The 26,042-nt window shown below is 35.9% G+C and overlaps 1 protein-coding gene and 2 long non-coding RNA genes across 6 annotated transcripts in view; 1 reads left to right on the top strand and 2 right to left on the bottom strand.

Annotated features, from left to right (window-relative positions):
- Positions 1–4,733, top strand: part of LOC144320501 (uncharacterized) — a 140,451-nt gene extending 135,718 nt beyond the window's left edge. The window contains exon 12 of the transcript XR_013386100.1: positions 4,488–4,733. The gene's annotated coding sequence lies outside the window, so the exon portion shown is untranslated. The remainder of the gene's footprint in view (positions 1–4,487) is intronic.
- Positions 1–11,898, bottom strand: part of LOC144320503 (uncharacterized) — a 60,691-nt gene extending 48,793 nt beyond the window's left edge. The window contains exons 1-2 of the long non-coding RNA XR_013386121.1: positions 9,757–11,898; positions 1,096–1,229 (exon numbers count right to left, since the gene is read on the bottom strand). This is a non-coding gene — a long non-coding RNA (uncharacterized LOC144320503). The remainder of the gene's footprint in view (positions 1–1,095; positions 1,230–9,756) is intronic.
- A 5,873-nt stretch (positions 11,899–17,771) lies between these two features.
- Positions 17,772–26,042, bottom strand: part of LOC144320502 (uncharacterized) — a 100,248-nt gene continuing 91,977 nt past the window's right edge. For all 4 annotated transcript variants that reach the window (XR_013386119.1, XR_013386117.1, XR_013386118.1 and 1 more), the window contains 2 exons: positions 19,568–19,666; positions 17,772–17,995 (listed from right to left, as the gene is read on the bottom strand). This is a non-coding gene — a long non-coding RNA (uncharacterized LOC144320502). The remainder of the gene's footprint in view (positions 17,996–19,567; positions 19,667–26,042) is intronic.

Here is a 26,042-nt window from a genome sequence, read left to right as displayed (position 1 = left end):
GCATCAGACAATTTCAACATTTCAATGGCTTTCAAAGACAAATATTTATTTCTTGCTCTCTTCACTAAGCTGGGACTCTGTGTTATTTTGGAACCCAGTACTTAGTTCAGGGACAGAACTAAGAGGGCAACTGGACGTCCATAAAGCCTCCTAAAACCTCAGCTCACTTAATGCTTTCGATTTTATTCATATTCTAAAGAGCAAAACAAGTCACATAACCAAACCCAAAATTAATAAGAAAATCCACCTATCAAGAAGCAGCAAATAGAAAAGATAAACCAATTACCAGAGCATAAAAAACATCAAATAGGATCAGTGTGTCCTAAATATTGATTCTATCCCTTACTACCTCTCTAAGTCTAGATTCCCAGGTACACAGATTATAGGTGTTTATTAATTAATTATTGATCCATAAAATGGTTGGTGAATAATTTTCATCATACTGGTAGTATAAATAATTACATAGGTTTTAGCCTGGAAATGTAAACAACTTTCTTTTAGATGCTTGAGTCACATATTTTAATCACATAGATTTTAAACTGAATTTTTTTTAAAGTTTCGTGTCAAATGTTTTCTAACCCTTGAAGGACTGTGTGCTGTCCAATGCTGATTCTCAATATATAAGTTTTAGTAAAAGATTGAAAGCACTATCAACTCCAGTAATGACTTCTCAACTATATTAAGATGTGCTTCAATAACTAAGTTAAAGTCTCTGAAATAACAACTGTCATGACTTAGATGGGTGCCAGGAAATATTGCTGTATCAACCTACATGTATAGATAATGTAGATTGAAATAATTTTAGGGGTAGTTTTGTAGTGGTCACAATTGTGAAAAGTCTCAAAAAAACTTCAAAAAGAAAGGATATTTCATAATATATTTATTATCACCCAATATTACTTTTTACCACCAGCATCTAGCGTTAGAACTTCTAGGACTACCAGAAAAAATGAAGAAACTATGATTAAGAAATAGGCGTTTCTACTTTCATCCAAAATTGCCATTTGTATGAAGGTGACTTTGAATAAATTATATTCATCTTTGTTCAGAATCCTTGACTGTTTATCACAATGAAATATTAAGTTGTATACTCACAAAATGCCTAGATAAGAAGGATATTCTCTTGGGCTGATTTCAGTGATGAATTTGGAGTTAGTGTCTCTCTGGGAGAGTCTATATTGCATAGGACAGCTTCATTTATAATAAAATGCTTCAGTATTAAAGTGACCCTGAAACAATAGAAGATGGACATGCATAAATGTCTGTTTGGAATGAATTTATTTATGTGTCATTCATCAAAAGGGATTAGTTATTCTCTAGATTAGTACTATGCCACCATTACTGCCTTGTATGGATAAGACTTTCACAATAATTTTCCATTTTCATCTATCTTTTGAATTAAATTAAATTAATTTTAGTGTACAAGAGAAGAAAAACTTTCCCAGAAGAATCAGTTTTGTCCTAAGCACTGTTCTTCAAAACCACACCTCCAGATCCCAGGGCTTTATGCATTCACTCTCCTTTGATATCAGGAGCACAATGATTTAAAGCATAAGAAACATCATAGGGGAGAATCCTTAGGCAGGATGCATTACAGAATTTATTTAAAGAAACACAATGTTTAGAAGAATTTATAGGAACGGGCTTAAAGCAAGAAAACAGGCAACCAAAATATTTGTATGATTTTCAGCAAGTCAATATAAATCTCTTGCCCAGCCCTCCAAAATTTCTCTCACATGGTTTTTGTCACTTAAACTTCCTTCTACACAACAGAGCAATGCAACACATAGTATTAATGCTTAAAGTGTGTATAAACTTGAGAATGATAGCACATTATATTCCCAACAGATATACAAGTAATTAAAACCAAATCTTTTCCTGAAAGTATGTTTTTAACTGAGGAAAAGAGCAAGCAAGTTCTGCACATATAAATAAGAAAAACAGGAAGGGAATCCATGCAATGGAGAAAGGAGTACAGAAAAAGCAAGCTTGGTGCATCATATTTTCTCTAGAGTTGCAAAGAGTGGCTAACTTCCATTGCATGATCCAACCTCTGATCATGCTACTGTGACCAGCTGTAGCCCAAATCAAACTTAATACCATTTTGGTGGAAAGAGGATTTAAGTTCTAGGTATAAATACTGGAACCCAAGTATCAGGAAATATCACTTGCAGAGCTGTTCTGAAAAAAGGGATGATATAGACAGGACATGACAACAACTTAATGCAAGGACTAAAGTAGGTCCACCAATGATAATGAGGCACATTTGGTTTCAGTAAAAGAAAAAACTTCCTAAAAATTGGAACTGCCCAAAACGAAGAAGGCAGCCCTTTGAAGTGATGAACTCCTTGGTACTCATATGTTCAGTTAAGGGTAATATGAATAGGATGACTGATTAAGAGATGTGGAAGGAGTTTGTACCAACTAAAACTAAATTTGATGCTAAGCACTTCTAATTTCTGAGACTACTAGGAAAGAGAGTTTATCAGACATTAGTATAATAACTTAGAAAATAAAGGGCTTTTTTGGAGAATGACTATAAAAATGACAAAAAATAAATGTTACAAATAAATCTAGAGGCCAGAAAAGGCATGAACATGACTGGCAAGACATGACTGGCAGTGGTAAGGAAGAGCAGGTAAACAGGATACATGGGAATAAAATTTTTAAAAAGAGTCCTATGATCAAATATATTTGAAAATAATGAGTTAAACACTATTAAACAGATTTCCATTGAACCATAGCTGTTCATCATCATTTTAAGTTTCCAAGGGAGGGAAACAATATGCAGTGTCTCCATTAAATCAGTTTTTTACAGAAATCTTTAGGAGCCAATACTTTTAAGAATATATAATAAAAAATAAATACTGAACTTTGTATTAAGAAATACTGGACTTAGTGATGGTGAGTCCAAGTTTGGACTTAGAACACCGGCTTGTACTCAAAGCCTAGTCACAATGAACCTAGTTAATTCACAGATTAGAAACAAGAATCCCAAGCCAATTTGGGGAGGAAGAACAGTAAAGTGAATCTCAAAATTTTTCCTAATACTTTAAAACCCATTTTAGCACATGACTTAACTAGGAAATTATTTTGCCCTGTAGTAAAAGCCCTATGCTGCACCAGATTCTGTATTCTAAACTGCCGGTCATGAAAATAGAATTTGGATAGATATTTCATAAGTAAACTAAAGAACACGAGCTGGAAATACTTCAGAGGGCCCAGTTTCACTGTTTAAAGAAAATATTCATCATAGCTATCATGTATCAAATATGACCAAGTGCCTGATAATGTAATCATCACCACAATTCCCACTTTAAAGGTGAGGAAATTAGAGATCAGACAAAATAAATAACACTTCAAAGATCTCTTTGTTAGTAAGCTATAGAGACAGGACTCAAGGTCTGCCTAACTCCAGAGTCTATACACTCTTAAATGGTGGATGGTGCTGCTATTCAGTGATTCAGGAAGCATTAAGGACTAGCAATTCAGAGCAGACAAGAGAATAACAATCATATGGACTTGTTACTATATATATATATACACATACACTGTATGACTGGACAGTGCATAAAATCCCTTTCTCTTCCTATTATACTCAAAACCCATGACATACATTATAAGGCTCTGGATTACAAGTACCTAAGTGATCTAGTCCCTACCTACCTCACCAATTTTATCACTTGGCACTCTCTCTCTCTCTCTCTCTCTCACTCGCAATGCTCCAGCCACAATAGTTCTGACATTCTCTACATGACACTATGCTCTTCCTTACCTTGGGGACTTTGCACTCACTGTTCTCAGCACCTGGAACAGTTTCTACCCTACACCCCTTCACATCTTCCTCCAGCCTCAGCTTAAATGTCACTTGTTCAAAGAGTACATCTTTTTCCACTGCATCTACAATAGCTAACCCTCTCCTCTCTTCCCATACACCCTATTATCACAGCAGTATACTGCTTTGATTATGCTAACTACAGAATGCAATCTTTATTTACTTATTTTCCTCCTGCTTCACCAAATAGTGATCTCCCTGAGGACAGGAGGTCTCTCTTGTTTACCCAGACTAGTTGAAGGCTTGGTTCCAGTGATTACTCAGTAAATATCAGTCGGGTAAAATGAATGCCCTATTGGCATTATTCATTGAAGTCTGAAGAAGAAAAATCTAAAATTATTTATATACTTGGGAGTATATATGGGCTTAAATGATGGTATGTAAAGTATGTGATGGTATATGGATGGGTTTATCCATGGAGAGTATATTGTATAATGATAAGACAAAAGAGACTAAGCTAAAACCTTGACATGGTAACCATCATCCACGATGGTCAACAATGATTCTTATTTCCTAGTTATCTAGCCCTTGGGTGGTTCCCTCCCAAAATGAATAGAACTGACCTGTGTAATTGATAAGATATCATACAAGTGTTAGAGTTTGAGTTGCAAGTCTAGGCCGTCAATGACATTGCTCCTCCTTGCTCTCCCAGAGAATCAAATGTTTTCTCATAAGGATGCTGAAGTAGCTCTATGGAGAAATCAGGACCTGACTGGCATAGTAAGAAACTGATCTCTCCTAATAGCCAGCACCAACTTGCAGCACTAGAGTGAATCAGTGGAAGCAAATCCTTCAGCTGCAGTCAAACTTTCAGATGACTGCAGCACTGGCTGACATCTTGTCTACAATCTCATGAGAGACCTAAGTCAGAAACATCCAACTAAGCCACTCCTAAATGTCTGATCCATAAAAATTGAATGACAATAAATATCTATTGTTGTTTTAAACACCAAGTCTTGGGATAATTTGTGACACAGCAATAGATAACTAATACACTCAAGGAAATAACAATATATTATTTCTTTAGAGATTTTATTTATTTATTTATTTATTTATTTATTTATTTATTTGAGAGAGAGCAATAGAAGGAATGAACACTGGGGAGAGGCAGAGTGAGAGGGAGAAGCAGACTCTCCGCTGAGCAGGGAGCCTGACACAGGGCTTGATCCCAGAACCCTGAGATCATGACCTGAGCCGAAGGCAGAAATTTAACCAACTAAGCCAACCAGGCACCCCAACAACAATACATTGTTAATTAAGATGTGTCCAATAAGAGAATACTACAATTTATGAATTTTATAAAATGCCATGCCATAGTTCATCTCTTCAGGCATTTCCTTAGAATAAATTTTTCATCAAACATATCCTAGCTTGCATCCTTAAATAAAAAATCAGACAATGTAGATGGACAAAGGAAGTACATATATTTATAACAACCTTTTAATGTAGGGCATTTAGAACTAAGAAACTTATGAAATTAGGAAAAGCATCTTATGCAACTCCATGACCAAAATTTTACCTTTCAAAAACTGATTAGTCTGGATTGCTTCTCAGGAAAAAAGGAATGAAAATATTTGTTGGGGGTCTACTAAGTGTTAGGCTCTAAATTATAAGCTTTACCATTTATTATATCTTCTGAAAACCCTATGAAGCAAATATTATTGGCCCTATTTTCACTTGCCCATCAGAGCTTCCTCATCTCAGCTTCTGGGTCCTTTTATCTTTGTGGTTTTAAATTTAGGTTGGATAACTGTCATTAATTGGAGAACATGAGAGTTTAACATCAGGTTAAACTACTTTCAACCCTTCCTAGGAATGAAATACTTGCTATAAAGTGAAGAATATTCCAATAATGAAGGGAAGAGCAATAAACATTTGGATTTTTAAATGGAGCAGCTAAAGTTTTAGAATCATAAGTAATATATTAGACCTGAAGGACTTGAATGTTTATCTCATATTACAGACGAGGAAATGGGACTCATTAGTACAGAATAATCTGTCAAATGGCCAATAGTGAACCAGTAGCTCAAGCAGAACTAAAAACAGCAAAGCGGCCTCCATTGAAGTTACAATAGTGCTTGGCACTTAGTAGATGGTCAGTAGATTACATTAGGCTGTGATGCATCATCCTAGAACAATTACAGTTCCACCAATATTTAGTGAAAACTGAGAGCTTTTTCAGAAATCTGGTATGTCCACTTTCTTCTTCTGTAAGCCAATATAGTATCAAAAGTTGAGATTTCAAGTAGTACCTAACTTTTGCTGTACTAAAGAAGGGACCTGGGAATGTTGTCATTTTCTTAGAGCAGGAAAAAAATCGCCTCAAAATTTAGGTGCCTTAAAAACACCAATAGTCATTTTTGTTTTTGTTTTTGAATTTGTAACTTGGGCAGAGATCAACAGAAATGGCTAATCTGTGCTCCATACAGCAGCATCAATGGCAGCTCAGCTGAAGACCAGATGATCCATTTTCAAAATGGTTCATTCATGGCTGATATGTTGAAGCTGGCTATAATCTAGAAGTTCAGCTACAGCTGTGCACTGAATGCTGCATGATGCTTCTATCTGGATGCTTTCCTTTCCTCGGGGTATGGTGTCTGGGTTCCAAGATCAAGCATCCCAAAAGACAGAAAGGGGAAGCTGCCACTTCTTAAAACCTAGGCCAAAGACCGTACAGAGTGACTTTCACTATTCTACTGGTTAAGAAATCAGAGTCCTGGCTCCAGAAAAGATGAAGATGTCACCTCTTAATGGAGTTGTATCAGAAAATTGGTTGTCCATGTTTTAAAACCATTATAGAGGGTATTTTTTACTGTAAATGTAAATATGATTTCATTTTGCTGACATGACAAATAATTCAGCATTACTGGAGATGAGTCATAAATATCAAAGTTATACTCTATTCAATGGTATTAATCCCTTTATAATATACTAATCAATCGAGGCAGTCAATAGACCTACTAGTAATGCTCAGTCTTTGCCTCCATTTACTCTTCCACATAAAGAGGATAATAATAAACTTTCATGGGAAATGGAAAGGCTTATTTATAGCTAGAAAGGCAGAGTTACTTATAATTTGCCTTAATAGATGTTTGGTTTTTATAAAGATTTATTTATTTATTTGAGAGAGGGCATGTGCACATGGTGGGGACTTATGCGAGTGCACACGGGAGTCTTTTTTTCCTAACAAAAGATCTTTTTTTTTGTATATTTTTTCTATTGGAGTTCAATTTGCAACATATAGCATAACACCCAGTGCTCATCCCGTCAAGTGCCCCCCTCAGTGCCCATCACCCAGTCACCCCATCCCCCCACCCACCTCCCTTTCCACTACCCCTTCTTTCGTTCCCCAGAGTTAGGAGTCTCTCATGTTCTGTCTCCCTCACTAATATTTCCCACTCATTTTCTTTCCTTTCCCCTTTATTCCCTTTCAATATTTTTTATATTCCCCAAATGAATATAAAATGTTTGTCCTTCTCCGATTGACTTACTTCACTCAGCATAATATCCTCCAGTTCCATCTACGTTGAAGCAAATAGTGGGTATTTGTCATTTCTAATGGCTGAGTAATATTCCATTGTATATATAGACCACAACTTCTTTATCCATTTATCTGTCTATGGACACTGAGGCTCCTTCCACAGTTTGAAATACAAATCAAAACCACAAGGAGATACCACCTCACACCAGTGAGAATGGGGAAAATTAACAAGACAGGAAACAACAAATGTTGGAGAGGATGCGGAGAAAGGGGAACCCTCTTGCACTGTTGGTGGGAATGTGAACTGGTGCAGCCACTCTGGAAAACTGTGTGGAGGTTCCTCAAAGACTTAAAAATAGACCTGCCCTACAACCCAGCAATTGCACTGCTGGGGATTTACCCCAAAGATACAGATGCAATGAAATGGCAGGACACCTGCACCCCAATGTTTATAGAAGCAATGTTCACATGGGAGTCTTATACAGACTCCACACTGAGCATGAAGCCCAATGTGGGGCTCAATCTCAGAAACCTGAGATCAGGACCCTGAGATCACAATGTGAGCCAGGTGCTTAACCAACTGTGCCACTCAGGTGCCCCAGTAAAGTCTTGTTCAGAGTGAGTAATCTATATGATGTCTTACACATGTGAAAGGTATAATTATTATGTGCTTAAATAATTTTGCAAGATGAGGCCTTTGCAGATTCCTGGATAACTGTCTATACCTGAAGTGGAGAAGCCTCCAATTAATTAATTTTGCAAACTCTATTTTTGAAAATGATAGTTATATGGGTTTTGAATGTTTACAAAAGAAGCAATACTTAATGTATACCATAGGATTTCAGAACTTCTTTGCAAATACATCATGTTTTCACAATAAATGTTTAAGTCAATATATAACATATTCAGTCAGTTCTCCCAGCAACAGTCCTATTCAGGAATTAAACTGTATCTAAGGGCAGAGTTTTTCTAATAATATTTAGGAATAGCAGAACTGAATTGCCTTTCTTGTTATACCAAGCAGGAAATTTTCAATTTTAACTAAGGCGGTGTGGGTGAAGATCTGAAAACTAGTTCTTCTTGTGAGGAGCAGCTAATAAGCACCTTATTTAGACCACAGGCACAGTAACCAATTGGGATTTTTCCCACAGGGTCCTTGGACTTAAATTAAATGACCTTCTATTAGGCAATTGAGACCACAGAGAGCAGTACCTTCCTAGGTTAGCCACTTACAGAAAGATTTGTTAAATAAGATGATATTTGTCCTAGCTAAAAATGGGGTCTACAGCTGAGAGGTTGGTTTTTCAGGGACTAGGAGAAAAAAAAGCTCTATTACCCAGTTAAGCATTATTACTGTGAGAAGATAAAGTGTGTATAAAACAAGAGTCACACGCAGCCAGCCAGGGGGGCCTCTTTATTTGTATATGTGTATTTTAGGTTCACACAGAGATTTTATTTATTTTTTTAAGATTTTATTTATTTATTCATGACACAGAGAGAGAGAGACAGAGAAAGGCAGAGACACAGCAGAGGGAGAAGCAGGCTCCATGCAGGGAGCCTGATGTGGAACCGGAAGTCCAGGATCACGCCCTGGGCTGAAGGCAGGCGCTAAACTGCTGAGCCACCCAGGGATCCCCTCACACAGTGGTTTTAAAGGCAATATTAGTCTAAACATGATGTACTTCATTCATTTATGCTTGTTACACATACCTCCTTCAGAATTTTAAATTTCTGATCCAGAGAATTACCTGGATTAATATAAATTCATTTTCAAGGATTTACCAAAAAATACATTTACATTTAGTGTAAACCTTTTTTAAGCCAGCTAAAAGATGATACCATATGCCCTAAATCAGAATCTGCATGAAGCAGAATCCAAATAGCTGATGAATACAGTCACCAGAAGCATGGCCTTTCCCATGCCATAAGACAAAAAGGCTCCACACTGGACCTTTCCTTAACACACTAACACTTTCTGTCTTGTTTCTTGTCATCCTTTACTCACTATGGTTTAGGAGATGTTGGTGAAATGCTGAGAGTGGCCCTTAAATGGAAAGCAAAAACTTGAAACCCAAAAATAATTCTAGACTCCAAATCATAAATACATTTGCAAAAATATTTTGGGTAAATTCGGGCAAGAAAAAGAAAGTGGGGAGAGCACAGTCCTAACACAGAAAGCAGATAACCATTCTAATAACAAGACTGACACAAATGATCTCACTTACCCAGAAAATTTCAAAAAAAAATTGTCCTGTGCTTCACACACCCCTGCTATTTGATTATGATTACCTGCTCAGTACAATTGGCCAAAATAGAAAGCCACACTCATGGTTTGAGTCACTGATGTTATACAAAACATTTCTCTTCATTTGCTAATGTCAAAATATTCTGTCACTCATTAAAATATAAATTAAGAGCAAATTTTTCACCATGCCCTTACCAAGATTTAGAGAATCACAGCAGTTGTGAAGGAATTTAGAAACATGCATTGACTGTAGATTCCTCCAAAATCCATCCATAAAACAGTGAAGGGTTCTCTTTTCAGTAAATTCCCCCTGAAAACCACATACTGTGCTCACTGAAGCAAGAAGTAAAAAAGAAATGATTGAGCAATATTAAAGGTGGGAAGTCAGACCCTTTTCTCTATAGTATTTTAATGCTGAAATAAAAAGCACTGGGTAACCCTTGGCTCCTCCAGCTGGGATGCCAGTGTGTAGCCCCTCTTCGTGCTGCCAGGTAAAGAGTCACTGGAGAGCCCACTTTCTCTCCACACTAACACAAATTTAAAAGCAAAACTTCCTACTAGACTTTCCAATCTCATATTTTCTGATGATGTGATCTGCTCATCCACTAAAAAGGTTAAAGAAGCAGATTTTCAGACTTGGACTGACATTGCTGCTGTCTCAATACATTTAAAATTGGATGGGAGGGCCTGTTTTCAACAGAATGTTATTTTGCTATAATCCAACAATAATCAAATATTTTAAAAGTCTAGGCTGGACTTTGAAATAAAGAATGGTGTTGCAAAATATTACAGTAATTTTACTGTAATTGCTGGACTTACAGTAAGATTTCTGCAAATCCCCCCTCCCCAGGCATTCTGAGTGTTCCCACACTTTCAGCATTAAGAGTATATAAAATGTTTACAAATAAGCACTTGACAATCACCCACTGTATGTATTAAACATAACCAGTATCCACAGTAAAGAGAATGTTGCCTTACACTTTGTGTTAAAAATTCTTCTAATTAAAATAATATTGCCCCCAGTCCTGTCTGCCTCCTTCTCCCTCCATTACTACCAAAAAGGACCTATGGTCAACTACATCCCTCAAATTTTATATATTTTATATTTAGGGGATTTATCCAACTTGTTGACAACATATATATTTGAATACATGCCAAATATATCTAGCATAACATTTTTTCTTTTTTAAAAATGTTTTATTTATTTATTCATGAGAGACACAGAGAGAGAGAGAGAGAGAGAGAGAGAGGCAGAGGCACAGGCAGAGGGAGAAGCAGACTCCCTGCAGGGAGCCTGATGTGGGACTCGATCCCGGGACTCCAAGATTACCCCCTGGGCCGAAGGCAGGTGCTAAACCGCTGAGCCACCCAGGGATCCCCCATTTTTTTCTTACCTATATTTTGTTCCTATATTAAACAAATTATCTCCCCCAAGCATAATTAAAAACTGTCACCTATAGAGGAGACTTCCATAAGATGGCAGCTAGGAAGATCCTGAATTCAGCTCCTCCCACAGACATACCAAATTACATTACATATTGATTATTTCCCTCAGAAAAAGATCTTAAAACTAGATGAACTATCTTCCACAATAAAGGATTTTTTAAAAACCCACATCAAAACAGGTAGGCAGAAACATGATCTCCCCAAAACCTCATCCCTGGCATGTTGACACAATAGGGAGGGATCTCATTCGTCTGGTGTTTCTCCTGGAGGAGCAAGGGGTTAGTGCTCCACACCAGGCACCCAAACCCTAGGATCTGCACCAGGGAAAATGAGCCTCCCAAAACATCTGGCTTAGAAAGCCAATGACGTAGACTTCCAAGTGACCCAACATGCTACAAGAAAACTAAGAGCTTCCTTTTAAAGGGCTCATGGACAGTCTCACTTGCCCAGACACCCAGCTAAAAAACCAGCATTCAAAATGTGCCTAGACTATATCTGAAGGCAATTTATTTGCTAATCTAAAAACATCTGCCAAAGGAGCAAGGGACAGTTGAAACTCTCCCCAGAGACAGAGGCAATGGTGGATGCCATTTTCTTACTTCCACCTACCTGCTAGCACAGGTGGGTAAACTTAAATATAGCACCTTCCTGCCACCTTGCTAAGATTGGCAGAATGAGCTGTCATGGCACTGTCCCACTGCCTTGCTGAAGCTACATTGCAGGGAGTTATAGCACTCCCTCACTCCCTGTATGGGGTTGACAAGTAGGCGTTCTGCTACTCCCAGACTAAAGCTAGCACACACACACAGACAAGGCACTGTCCTGCTACATTACTAAAACCCACCATGAGTGAAGGCAAAACTACCCCATTGCCTTCCTAAAACTAGTGAGTGTGCCCCTCCCCCAGCACTGCCCACGTACCCACAATCCACACAGAGGATGCCCCTTGACCCCTCCAGCCCTGGTGTCCAAGGAAGCTGGCATTCCTGGGCTCCTCGGGAATTTACAATTAGAAAAAATAGTTCTTCACAGGCCACCATCCCAAGTGCATTGCATAAAGAGCAGACTGAAATATAATCTCAGTCTTTCTGTGAAAATGGCCTATTTATTTAGCCTGGAGCTTCAACCTGAAGGACAAGCTTCAGGTTTCCCACATACATAAAGGCTAACAAGGTACTCCATAAAGGCAAGGAAGGGAGACCCCATCCTTACACATTCCCTTGGCCTCATAGCAGGATAACAAGATCTCACAGAAAGGACTTCATATACTCGTGCCCGGAATTTTGCAATGATAGCCCAGGAGACACCTCCAGTCCTCCATGTCTAGAGGCCAACAAGGGATTGGATTATAGCCCCACGGGACTATATATTTATATACTTTAAAAGCTGCTACCAGAGGGTCTGGCTTCTAATCAGCCTGAAACTAGATGCTAAATGAGATCCTTCCCCTTGGATCCCTGACAGGTCTTGGCATACCCTCAACAACAGGAACATATCAAGAATAAGTCAGAAGGTTCAGCCAATCAAAAAGATTTGATTGACCAAGGCTAAGTTGGATAAAAAGTATCATCACCTACGCAAGTACACTCCTTCAAGAATGAGAGAAGTAGCTATTTGCCTAATCCACAGAAACACAGAAATTCAAGCAAAATGAGGAAACGGGAAAATATGTTCCAAGTGGAAGAACAAGACAAACTCTCAGGAAAATACCTTAATGATACAAATCAAAAGAGAAATGAAAAATACTAAGGGACAAATAAACATGACACACCAAAATCTATAGGAAAGTGGTTCCAAGAGGGAAGTTCACAGCAATACAGGCCCACCTCAGGAAACAAGCAAAATCTCAAACAATTTAACTTTACAACCAATGAAAACCGAAAAGGAAAAAAAATGGAAGTATAAAATTAGTAAGGAAGAAAATAATAAAGATCATGGCATAAATAAATGAAATAGAGTATAAAAAGAAAATAGAAAAGGTCAATGAAACTAAAAGCAGGTTCCTTAAAAAGATAAAATTATCAAACCTTTAGCTAAACATACCAAGACAAAGAGAGGGCTCAAATAAATAAAATCAAAAATAAAATAGAAGTTATAACTAATACAACAGAATTAGAAAGGATTGTAAGAGACTACTATGCTCAATTATATACCAGTAAATTAGGCAACCTAAAAGAAATAGATAAATTCCTGGAAACTTATAATCTCCCAAGACTTAATTATAAAAAAATAGAAAATCTGAATAGATTGATCACTAGTAAAGAGATTGAATCAGAAATCAAAAACTTCCCAACAAATGAAAGTGTAGGACTAAATGATTGCACTGGTGAATTCTATCAAGGATTCAAAGATTTAGTATCTATCCATCTCAAACTCTTCCAACAAAATGAAGAGAAATAATGCTTCCAAACTCATTTTTTGAGGCCAGCATTACCCTGATAGCAAAACCAGACAATGACACCACAAAAAAAAGAAAATTGCAGGTCAATAATCCTGATGAACATGGATGTAAAAATATTAAATGGAATATTAGCAAACTAAAGTCAACAATACATTGAAAAGATCATACACCATCATTAAGCAGGATTTATTCCAGAGAAACGGATTGTTTAACATCTGCAAATCAATCATGGTGATATATCACACTAACAAAATGAAATATAAAAATCATACGATCATCTCAATAGAAAAAACATTTGACAATATTCGACTTATGTTTACAATAAAAACTCTCAACGAAGTGGATATTGAGGCAACATACCTCAACATAATAAAGCCCTTATATGACAAACTCCCAGCTGACATCATACTCAATGGTGGGATGCTGAAAGCTTTTCTGCTAAGATCAGGAACAAGACAAAGATGCCCACTCTCCCCACTTTTACTTAACATAAAATTGGGAGTTGTACCCACAGCAACTTGCAAAGAAAAAGAAATAATAGGCAAACAAATTGAAAACGGAAGAATATTGTCACTATTCATATATGATATAATAATATAGAGAGAGAGAACGTTAAAGATCCTGCCAAAAAAACTATTAGAGATTATAAATGAAAAAATTAAAAAAATAAATTATAAATGAATTCAATAAAGTTTCTGGATACAAAATTAATATAAAAGATCTGTTGTATTTCTATACACTAAAAATAAAAAATATTGAGAAATCAAGAAAATCCCATTTAAAATCACATCAAAAGAATTAAATAACTAGGAATAAATTTAACTGAGGTGAAATACCTGTACACTAAAAGCTATAAGACTACCAATGAAAGAAAGTGAAGAAGACACAAATAAATGGAAAGACATTCTGTGTTCATGGACTGTTAAGTATTAATATTGTTAAAATGTCCATACTATCCAAAGCAATCTATAGATTTAATGCAATCCCTATCAAAATTCCGGTGGTATTTTTCACAAAACTAGAGCAAATAATTCTAACATTTATATAGAACAACAAAAGACCCTAAAGCTAAAACAATCTGGAGAAAGAAATCTGGAGGTATCATACTCTTTGATTTCAAACTATACTATAAAGCTATAGTAATTAAACAGTGTGGTACTGGCATAAAAACAGACACATAGATCAATGAAACAGAATAGAGAGCTCAGAAATAAACCACATATATGATCAATCACTTTACAACAAAAGAGGTAAGTATATACAGTGGGGAAAGGGTAGTCTCTTCAATAAATGGTGTTGGGGAAACTGAACAGCCACATACAAAAAAAAAAGAAGAAAGAAAAGAAGAAAGAAAGAAGGAAAGAAAGGAAGGAAGGAAGGAAGGAAGGAAGGAAGGAAGGAAGGAAGGAAGGAAGGAAGGAAGGAAGAAAGAAAGAAAGAAAGAAAGAAAGAAAGAAAGAAAGAAAGAAAGAAAGAAAGAAAGAGAGAAAGAGAAAGAAAGAAAGAAAGAAAGAAAGAAAGAAAGAAAGAAAGATAGAAAGAGGAAGGAAGGAAGGAAGGAAGGAAGGAAGGAAGGAAGGAAGGAAGGAAAGAAGGAAGGAGAAAGGAAGGATGAAAGAAGAAAGGAAGGAAGAAAGAAGAAAGAGAAAGAAAGAAAGAAGAAAGAAAAAAGAAAGAAAGAAGAAAGAAAGAAAGAAAGAAAGAAAGAAAGAAAGAAAGAAAGAAAGAAAGAAAAAGAAAGAAAGAAAGAGAAAGAAAGAAAGAAAGAAAGAAAGAAAGAAAGAAAGAAAGAAAGAAAGAAAGAAAGAAACTGGACCACCATCTCACATCATATACAAAAATTAATTCAAAATGGATTAAAGACTTTAATATAAGACCTGAAACCATAATACTCTTAGAAAAAAACCTAGTTGGTAAGCTCCTTGACATCAATCTTAGCAAAGCTTTCTTGATCTGACTCCAAAGGCAAGGGGAAACAAAAGCAAAAATAAACTGGACTATATCAAACTCAAAAGCTTCTGCACACACAACAACAAAAATCAATAAAACAAAAAAGCAACCAAATGAATGAGAAAATATATTTACAAATCAATCTCTGATAAGAGATTAATATCTAAAATATATAAAGAACTCATTTCAGTAACAACAAAGTCCAATTAAAAGTACACAGAAGGGGCATCTGGTGGCTCAGTTGGTTAAGTGATGACTCTTGATTTTGGCTCAGTTCATGACCTCAGGGTTGTGAGATTGAGCCCCATATCAGACTCCACACTCAGCCAGAAGCATGCTTGAGATTTTTCTCTCCCTCTGCCCCTCCCTGCTCTCTCTCTCTCTTAATTAATTAATTAATTAATTAATTAATTAATTTTTTTTAAATGGGCAAATCTGAGTAGACCTTTCTCCTGCCAAAGAAGATATAGAGATGGCCAACATACAAATGAAAAAGATTTGCAATATCACTAATCATCAGGGACACAGAAATCAAAACCACAATGAGATATCACCTCACACCAGTCAGAATGGCTAGTATAAAAAAACCAAGAAAAAAAAAAAGTGGTGAGGATGTAGGAAAAATGGAACCTTCATGCACTGTTGATGGTAATATAAATTGGTGCAGCCACTATAGAAAACGATAAGGAAATTCCTCAAAAAATTAAAAATAGAAATACCACATGATCAGAAATTCCACTACTGAGTATCTATCTATCTGAAGAAAACAAAAACATTAATTGGAAAAGATATATGCACCCATATATTCATTGCAGCATTATTTATAATAGCCAAGATACATAAACAACTTGAGTGTCCATCAGTGGATGAATGGATAAAGAACTGAGAGACAGATGATAGATAGATAGATGATAGATAGATAGATGATAGATAGATATCTAGATAGATAGACAGATAGATAATAGATAGATGATGATGATGATGAAGATAGATAGATAGATGATAGATAGATAGATAGATAGATAGATAGATAGATAGATAGATAGATAGATAGATGATAGATAGATAGATCAAACATACCCATACACACACGCGCATGCTCACACACACACACACATACACTAGAATACTACTCAACCTTAAAAAAGAATGGAATCATGCCATTTGTGACCACACCAATTAACTGCAAGGGTAATGTGATAAGTGAAATAAGTCAGACAAAGAAAGACAAATACTGCATGATTTTACTTATATATTGTATCTAAAAAAAAAATCAAAACCCATACTCATAGATAGAGAGAAGAAATGAGTGATTGCCAGAGGAGTGGGTAAGTTTGTTATTTTAATCAGGAAAAAAATCTGAAAAAAGAAAAAAGAAAGCTATCATCCATTATATGTTATACAGATACCTGTACACACTTTCTTTCAGGTATCCTTATACAAAGACTTTTTTAATCACAACACAAGTTATTTTTAAACTGTCTTGTTCCTCAGGCAAAGAGAATGATTCTTTAGAAATGTAATGCACATAATACTCACAAAGAGTGGGAAGATATAATTTAAAATAAGAATCTTTCTTCACCACTTTCAGTGGAATTTTCAGAGTTCAAGAGCTGGAGTTGCCATTGAATAATAGAGAGGCATCTGAGGGTATATACAAGAAAAGTAAGATAAGATGGACAGTTTTGTTCCTATGGACCTTGAATACCATTCCAAGCAACTCTTAGAACTGTCTGCCTGGGTCAGACATGCTGCCATGGTCAGGATGCTCTAAAATCCTCACAGGCTTTCCTTTTCTTTCCTTCCTTTCAATCTGAGAATATGTCTCCTTTCATTTACTGTTATAGTATCTTCTGCTATTGAACTATTTCTTACAGCATGTTCTTTCTTTGTTCAACTGAGTTCCTTTTAATATCTGAAAAAAGTGGTAGCCTCATTTTATTTATTATATGAAGACAGACTGGGGATTCAGACTTCCTGAATTAGAGTCCCAGTTCTAAAACTGATTAATTGTATGACCTTCAGCAAGTCAACCTAACTCTCTGTGCCTCAGTTTCTTCATAATGGGAATAATAAGAGAACTTAACTAGAAGTGGTTAGTTAAGTGGTTAGTTGAAATTGAAAAGACTCCATTTTAAAAGTTAGGCAAGCACTTAATAAGATACATTGCACTTAGTAAATGCTCAATAAGTATTTACAAATTTTTTGGACTGATGTTATCTTCTTAGTTATATCACTCATACATTCTTTCTAAACTATCCTTTAAATTTATGCCAACTTTTCTTTAATTTTTATCATCATTCAGTTTACCTGCATTGCTTTAGTAACTTAATTACTTAAAATCTTGTCACTTGTAGCTGCAGCTCAAAACTGTAGCTCTCATATTTGCAACAAGAAGAAAGCTGGACAGACAGAAAATTAATGACTTTTTATGAACTCATCAGAGAACTTAATCCATAGGACAGCTGATTTGAAATCTGGAGAGATGCGGAATGGCCATGTAAAAATAAGGAGGGTTTAGTAGACATAGGGACCCTCGGAGCAACCAATCCTTCTGCAGAACTACTTTATGACAGTAAATGCTTCAAATATAGTTTTCTCCTTTCCTGTGCAAGCTCTGTTCTCTTCTCCATGGCACTGGAAGAAAGGAAAGAAGGGAATCGTTAAGAAGATGCTGGATGACAGCAGCAGAACCAATGAAGTTTTGCTCCCTCCAAAGCAGACCTAACACTTGAACTCAGTCATCTAGAATTTGGAAGATATTTTCATGGCAAAACAGCAAATGGAAGAACCAAAGACAAATATGAAAAGTTATCAAAAACTTGTACCATCTCTTGCTTCATCCCATTCCTTAGGCATCAAGACCTCATGTGACACTTCCGTAATCCAAACTGCCACCCCATCCATACCTGCTTTCTCAAAGTGCCCCTTTCTCCATCCTTCTCCTCTCCAACTGTAACTACCAAAATTTCCCTGCCTTGGCATCTTCTGATGTAAATGAAAGGAATAACTATTTTCTATTTTTAAAACATATTCTTATAAATTATTGATAGAATTAAGGCTCCTCATTTAGCGAAAGATCTAGTTCTCTATGACCAACTATGAAACTAGTAGTGTTCTCCCAAGATATACTTGTACTTTCTTAACCAAAAGGATTGTAGCATTCTAAACTTCACCAACAGTGTATAAAAATACCCATTTCCCCACTCTTTTCAGCATCTTTCCTTTTTTCCTTTTTATTTATCTGAGAGAGAAAGGGAGAGAGAGAAAGCATGCAGGAAGAGGGGCAGAGAGTAGGGAGAGGGAAAGAGAGAAAATGACAAGCAGACTCCACATTGGGCACAGAGCCTAACACAGGGCTCAATCTCACTACCCTGAGATCAAAACCTGAGCCAAAACCAAGAGTTGGACACTTGACCGACTGAGTCATCCAGGCACCCATGTCAGTGTCTTTTCTTATGTTCATTTGGCTGTGTGGATATGTGCCTGTATAGACTTTCTTTTTTTCTTAATAGTTTATGAGATATCTCTGTATAATAGTTACATAAATTCTTTGTATACTTCTATGTGATGCAAATATTTTCCCCAAAATATCATTTGATTTGTATACTTTTTATGTTAATTTTACCACAATTTTAAACATATACATAATCAAACACTGATTTTTTTTTTTCACTATGGATTCTTATTGCTTTAGCTTCCTTAGAAAGTCTATGATATGGGGCACCTGAGTGGCTCCGTTGGTTGGGCACCGGACTCTTGGTTTCAGCTCAGGTCATGATCTCAGGGTCGTGGGATGGAGCCCCACCAGGCTCCACACTCAGCAGAGAGTCTGCTTGAGATTCTCTCTCTCTCTCCCTCCCCCTCTGCCCTTCCGCCCTCCTCCCACTCATGGTCTCTCTCTCTGAATAAATAAATGGATAAAATCTTTTTTAAAAAAAGCAAATACAGTCCAGGATATGCTCAAGTGTCTTTGATCAGTAACATCAGTCATCTACATGGAGAGAAACTATGTTTTGACAGAAGAAAACAGTCTATAATTGAGATTATACACAGGAAACCGTCCTGTATAAAGTTTACACCAAAATAATGAAGTAATTACTACTAATAAACCAACAACCCTGAACTTCTACAACAACCAAATAAAGAATAAATCCATCAATAACATAATTACTGGGCACCTGGGTGGCTCAGTGATTGAGCATCTACCTTTGGCTCAGGTCGTGATCCTGGGGTCCTGGGATTGAGTTTCACATAGGGCCTGCTTCTCCCTCTGCGTACGTCTCTGCCTCTCTCTCTGTGTCTCTTCTGAATAAGTAAATAAATAAGTCTTTTAAAAAATAGCATAGTCACTAATAGTATATACTTAACATATATGTGAATTAAAGAGCTAGAAGGAAGTTGAGATAGAATATCATTTTACAGATAAGGAAACTGAGAAACAAAAAAGTTATAATGTTCTATCCATGAGCATGGTGCACAAAATATGGAACTAAAGTAAGATCATATGCTCTAAGAACTAGATTATATAGTCCTCCAGAAGATAAGAGATTCAAAATATAAAAGAAAAACTGGAACAGTTTCTGATGGATCATAAGATCCAGATTAAATATGATAAAAATATACATTCAAATTTAATATTTTAGTAAAATTCATGGACACGAAGGTAGAGATAGCAGAAAAACATTAAAATAAAAAGACAAAATCATAAATAAAATAACATAGCATGTGCCAATCTAGAAGTTTTTGGTACACTTGTGCAATTCACAAATATCTCTGGCTTTTTCTCTATCTGGCATATGGTAGGATTGTAATTCCTTCCCCACACTGACATCATATGTGACCCAGAACTTGCTCTGATGAATGAAATGTGAAGAGAAGTGCTATCTGTGAAGATTTATTAACCACTGCAGGATCACGAAGTTCTTCCTTCCCCTCTGCCACAGTGACAGACAATACTCTAAACAGTGGCTACTCCATTAGCCTCAATCCAGGACAGAGAACAAATCCTCCAGAAGAACTACAATGAACAAGTATTATAAGCAAGACATTCTGTTGTTTTAAGAAATTGATATTTGGGGATTGCTTGTTACTACAGCAAAATACAAAGTAATTTATTGATAAATATTTTTTGAGCGCATTCTTTGTGCCAGGCACTATGCTAGGTGGTAAGATATAATAACATTCAGGAATTAGTTCCTGACCTTAAGCATTTACAATTCATCAGGTGGGGGAGAAAAGTAGTAAAATGTGTAACTATAACATAGTATAATAAAATGTTGTAGTTGGTTATTTGAAGGGGCACATGTACCCCCATGTTTATAGCACCATTATTAACAATAGCCAAATCATGGAAAGAGCCCAATTGTCCATCAACTGATAAATGGATATTGAGGATGTGGTATATACATACAATGGAATATTACTCAGTCATGAAAAAGAATGAAGTCTTAGGGCACCTGGGTGACTCAGCTAGATAAGCATTTGACTCTTCATTTTGACACAGGTCATAATTTCAGGGTCCTGGGATCAAGCCCTGATCTTCAGGCTCCCAGATCAGCAAGGAGTTTGCTTGTCTCCCTTTCCTTCTGCCCCTCCTCCTGTTCTCTTTGTCTTTCTCTCTTGTATAAATAATCCTTAAAGAAAAAAAGAATGAAATCTTGCCATTTGCAATGATGTGGATGGAGCTAGAGTCTATTATGCTAAGCCAAATAAGTCAGTCAGAGAAAGACAAATGCCATATGATTTCACTCCTATGTGCAATTTAAGATACAAAGTATATGAGTATAGGGGAAGGGGGAGAAATGAGAAAGAGAGAGAGGGAGGCAAACCATAAGAGACTCTTAAATATGGAGAACAAACAGGGTTGCTGGAGGAGAACTGGGTGGGAAGATGGGCTAAATGGATGATGGGTTTTAAGGAAGACACTTGTAATGAGCACTGGATGTTATATGTAAGTGATGAATCACTAAATTCTACTCCCAAAACCAATATTCTTTTTGGCTCCTGAAATCAATATTACACTACATGTTAACCATCCAGAATTTAAATAAAAACTCAAAATAAAACAATAAAAATAAAGTTTGCATTGCACAATATTTTTTTTTTGAAAAGTGCTGTAGGCAGGACAAGTACTAAGTGCAAAATATGGACATAAGGGCATGCCTCCTTAAGGAAGTTACTTCTAAGTTGAGAAATAAAGGACAAATATATATATATATATGATGTTTCCAATAAGGAAACAACATGTATTCTTCAACTGGCCAAAATTCAAGAGGCATTGCTGAGAATTGCCAAAGTGTACTAGTTTACTAGGACTGCCATAACAAAATACACAGACTGGATGGTTTAAACAACAGAAATGTATTTCCTCACAGTTACAGAGCATAGAAGCCCAAGATCAAGGTATAAGCAGGGTTAACTTATTCTGAGGGCCTCTCCTTGGTTGTATGTAGATGGCCATCTTCTCCCTGTGTCTTCACATGGATATCCCGCTGTATGCACTTGTGTCCTAATTTTCTCTTCTTATAAGACACTAGTCAGATTAGGGCCCACCCTAATGACCTCATTTAAACTTAATTGCCTCTTAAGGAGTCTATCTTCAAATATAACCATATTCTACAGTACACGGAGTTAAGACTTCAATATATGAACTTGAAAAGGGAACACAATTTAGCCCATGACTCCAAGGTTTGGTGTTTTTAGTCAGTTATGGCTGCTATAATAAAATATTATAGACAGAGTGGCTTAAATAACAAACATTTATTTCTCACAGTTCTGAAGGCTGGAAGTCCAAAATCAGGGTCCATGGTCAGGTTCTGGTGAGACCCCACTTCCTGGCTTATCCATAGTCTCCTTCTTCCTATATCCTCACATGGCTGAGAAATTATCTCTCTGGTCCTCTTCTTATAAAGGCACTAATCTCATTCTCAAGTGCTCAATCCTCATGACCTAATTATCTTCCAAAGGCCCTATCTCCAAATACCACCATATTGGGAATTAGGGCTCTAACACATTAATTTGGGGGAAACATAAACATTCAGTCCACAGAGTCAGTAACTAACTGAATGATGGATGCTAAAGAAGAAAAGTAGTGCATAATCACATCAAAGTTGATTCTGGGCAGTTAGAAACATTACCTAATAAGTTAGGAAGAAGTTACCTATTTTCAACCTACAAAACCTCAGTTGAGAGTAGGACGTTTAACTGGAGATATCCTGAAGGCAAACAGAGAAGGTGCAAAGTCTAGGCCAAAAATAATCCTAAATGCAGAGGCCATTTATTTGAGAACGAATAAAAATTATAAATGTTGGTTAACATCCCAAGGGAAGAAAACTAGTATTAGACCCTTAGAATATAGTCTGTATAGTTCTTGAACTGCAAACAAGTACCATAATTAAGACGAACCCAAATCAACTTGTGATAAACAATTAGCTTAGATACTAACCAGTATCTAAGAGTAAGTCTGCAATGAAAAGAAATGAGCAATACTAAAAAAGCAAAAGGTCAGTTAGAAACCAGAGAGGTGATTATTTTACAATAAATATAAATTTCAAAGCTCAAGTCTCACATGAAATTGATAACTAAATTGAGCTTATCCTTAAAATAAGTTCAATAAAGAAAATATTTCCCTGAACATGAGAATCTTATCCATAGTTTAGAAGCAGCGTAACAAGTAGATATCCATAAAGTGTTGATGAATAATAACTCTGAGGAAAAGCATTAGATGGTTTGACATCACTTATTAATAAAGCCTTTCAAGTGCTACATATAGCTATTATTTATTGTCTATTTTCCTGAATTTCCCTGTAACTAGGGGGAAACTTGATCTTTAAAGTAGTAATAAATCTGAAATGAGTGCTATATCATTCTTCTTCAGGTAGGAATCCATTAAAAAAATCATAATGGGTTATTCACATTCTACTTATTTTAAGATCTTACAGTGATTAAATTGAAAGGCAAATTATAATTAATTTTTTTTAATTTAAAGATTTTATTTATTTATTCATGAGAGACACAGAGAGGTAGAGACACAGGCAGAGGGAGAAGCAGGCTCCATGCAGGGAGCCCCACGTGGGACTTGATCCCAGGTCTCCAGGATCACACCCTGGGCTGAAGGTGGCGCTAAACTGCTGAGCCACCTCATGGTAGTGAGATCCAGCCCCACGTTGTCAGGCTCCACCCTTAGCAGAGTTGGCTTGAGATTCTCACTCTCCTTTTCTCAGCCCCTCTCACTCATGTTCTCTCCCTCTCTCTAAAATAAATATAAATCTTTTTTTTAATTAAATGAGTAAATGAAATAAAAGCTACCACACAGAATTACACTGAAGACTAAGTAAGATATTTTAAAGTATTTTGAAAACTTTTCATTTTAATGACATGAGATGTAAATGATTGATGGATCAAAATTATTAGCAAACTGAACATCATCAAGGATATGTCAAGAATATTGGCAAGAATATTGGCTGACATTCCAATGCCACACACAATTCAGAGCGAGGTACACGAAATGTGACTGAAATTTTGAAAACTCCAATAATCAAATTCTGTAATTGATTATGTTCTTGGATACAGAAAAGCTAAGATTCTGGAAATACCATCTTCTAAAATCACCTGGAAAAAGCAACTTACAACCATAGCTAAGATTTTCAAAACTTTACTTTGTAAATTATAATTTATGGGCAAAAAAAAAAATTGGGAAGTTTTTTAAGTGAATGCTTGTTTGAAAACTGTCACAGATTTCAATTTTGTCATCTTGGCTTGTAGTTAGTGAAGCTTTTGGAGTAGATTTGGCATACTGGCAAAAGCATAAGTGTCAAAAATTTTAGTATTTTCTGAATATTTTTAAAGTCATTTCATATCTCTATTTCCTTTCCATGTCAAAAGATCATTCTAAAACCTTGTAAAGGTCCAATATGGAAATCAGCACCTGGATAAAAAATTAAAATTGGAGGAAAAATTTAAAGAAAATAAGTAAATTAACACATGAGTAAAAAATAAAAATAGGAAAATAAAAGTTAAAACCAAATTGATAGACCAGACTTCTTGAAATTTTAAGCACTGAATGAGACTCATGGAAGCCTGAGAAAATGGAAGATAATTTCTTCCAACAGTCACAGTATTTGTTTTGGAGTAGTGATTCATTTATAAAACTAGCTTTTACTATTAGGCAGATATTGATGAGAAAGTACTCAAACATTGATAATAAAACCAAAATTGTGAATTGGGTCATCCAAATAGATATTTTAGAAATTTCTATTCAACCAATTAACTCAATGAATTGTCTCAGACTTTCTTTGGCTACTAACATCTAATGCAGTGGTTCTCAAATTTTAATATGCTTATGAATCACCCAGGAATCTTTTTAAAATATAAATTCTGATCAATAGGTCTAAGGTGATGCCTGAAATTCTGCATTTCTAGTAACCTCCTAGGTTATGGTAATACTGCTAGTCTGCACAGACATACTTTTAAAGGAAAAATCAAGATACAATCCCACCAAAAAAAAGTTATTTATTGATCAATGTTAAAGTTTTGCAGTGATAAATATGTGTGTTTAATCATCTGTTCTCTCAAAAGTATCCAAGCAAGGATATTCTTCTATCTTTAAGGTATAAAATTCTCAGCCTTAATCGAGGTTCTGTTAAGCAACTGAATAGATACAGAGCTAATGTCAAGAAGATTGTTGTCCTGCCTCCAGCGCCCAAGTACAGGCAAAGTTGGATGGCACTCACTAAACCTGGAATACAAATTAGGCTCCTATCAGCATCTTCACTGTCTATGCTCCTGGCATCTAGAACATATTGATCTTCCTTCAGTCAACAGCAGAGTGTCTTCCTGTCAGACACTGACTATCCATCTCAATGGGGAATTATCTGTCCAGTGGTTCTTGTCCAAAGCCTAGTGGAAACTACTGATATTCTACAGGGAAAATCTAAGTAGATTTTGAGTATTATTTTAGCAATGTAACCCTCTGTCAAATAAAATGCTGCATTCAACTCTAATATATAAAGTAGCTTTTTATGTGTATAAAGTTAGTTTGGTTCAAATTTATATAAAACTAATTTGTCCTGTCGAATCCCAAAGATTTTAAATTGGTAGTTATACTTGTTAGTTGTAGCTACACTGGCCTCAGGATTCAATTTGTTTTTGCATTTTGTTTTGGTTACACAATATTGAAACAATCTTAAATCACATAGGAAATTAATCTCAAATCATAGTTTGTAATAGCTCACTCTACACTGTCAGAATTCTCTTCACTAAAACAGAGATGGCAGGAAAATTTTTATAGCACTTGTTTTTTAACAGTCTTTAAAACATTTTTCAAAATATTTAAGCCAAATTCAAGTCAAACATTTGTAGAGCCCCTCCTCTGGCCTACCATGTAGAGAAACCAGTTAGAAACACTGATCTAAGAAATATTTCCTCCTCCTGGTGGTTAAAAAGCTTGTATTATCCTGCATTAAGACAGTTCATCAGAAAGCTATCCACCAAAGGCATATTATGAATTTAAAAAGATATAATAAATTCTTTATACAAAATTCATTTCCATAAAATTTATATTAAAGATATAGTTTTGATATAGACATTTCCTTTTTTTTTTTTATTGGTGTTCAATTTACTAACATACAGAATAACACCCAGTGCCCGTCACCCATTCACTCCCACCCCCCACCCTCCTCCC

Source organism: Canis aureus, chromosome 9 (assembly GCF_053574225.1).
Source record: "Canis aureus isolate CA01 chromosome 9, VMU_Caureus_v.1.0, whole genome shotgun sequence".
In the NCBI taxonomy this organism is placed as follows: domain Eukaryota; kingdom Metazoa; phylum Chordata; class Mammalia; order Carnivora; family Canidae; genus Canis; species Canis aureus.
The sequence above is the reverse complement of the archived record's forward strand: the minus strand, read 5'-3'. Positions and strand labels throughout refer to the sequence as shown.